The sequence below is a fragment of the Drosophila biarmipes genome, chromosome X, assembly GCF_025231255.1.
Source record: "Drosophila biarmipes strain raj3 chromosome X, RU_DBia_V1.1, whole genome shotgun sequence".
In the NCBI taxonomy this organism is placed as follows: Eukaryota; Metazoa; Arthropoda; class Insecta; order Diptera; family Drosophilidae; genus Drosophila; species Drosophila biarmipes.
In genome coordinates, this window is record NC_066611.1 from 20497192 (window position 1) to 20497943 (window position 752).

The 752-nt window shown below is 36.8% G+C and overlaps 1 long non-coding RNA gene across 1 annotated transcript in view; it reads right to left on the reverse strand.

Annotated features, from left to right (window-relative positions):
• Positions 1–752, reverse strand: part of LOC122818671 (uncharacterized) — a 61874-nt gene that overhangs the window by 55328 nt on the left and 5794 nt on the right. The window lies entirely within an intron of this gene.

Genomic DNA, 752 nt, shown 5'->3' on the forward strand with positions numbered 1-752 from the left:
TACCCAAAAAGGAAACATTTTAGGAAAATAAACTACGAAACTTTTTTTATTATATATATTTGTTAAACCGATTGAGAAATGTAAACAATTGAAATCATATCATCTTCAAAATATTTAAGTAAGTGGACACAACGTTTTTTTCACTCACACACAATTTCACTCTTTTCTTTCGAAAAACGAGAATAATATAGGAAATAATATAATACGAATAATATGACAATAAAAATTGGAAGGTTTTTCAAGCTTGGGTGATGGTTCGATCTGACCTCTGATCTGCCTTGTTTTGTTCTCGATTCTCCCTTGATTTTCCGTTTATTATGTTTCATAGTAATAAATATTATATTTTTGAAAACTTTTGACTACTGTAAATAAATATTTCAAAATTCGAAAAACCAAAATCTTTTTCAAAATATTTTTTTTTGTTTTCTTTCAGTATCATATATGAAACAGCTTATAGCTATAACAAAATGACGATATATTAAGCATTTTTTTAAGTGCATAGACATTTTTTGCCACAAAAACCTGATACACGGCCCACTGTGCCACTGCCGACTAAAAGGAAAGCCCATCGTCGCGCCGCGGAGAGCGAGTGGCGATGAGCTGAGAGCGTTTAGAAAGCGGCGGCGACCGGCGGCTGGCGGAGCGGTTGCGATTGCAATTGCTGTGGCAATACTCGTACCGCTCGCGGAGAGCATGTGGAAGTGGGGAGCGTGGACGGCGGATCGCGGAGTCAGAGTCAAAAGCTAAAAGCC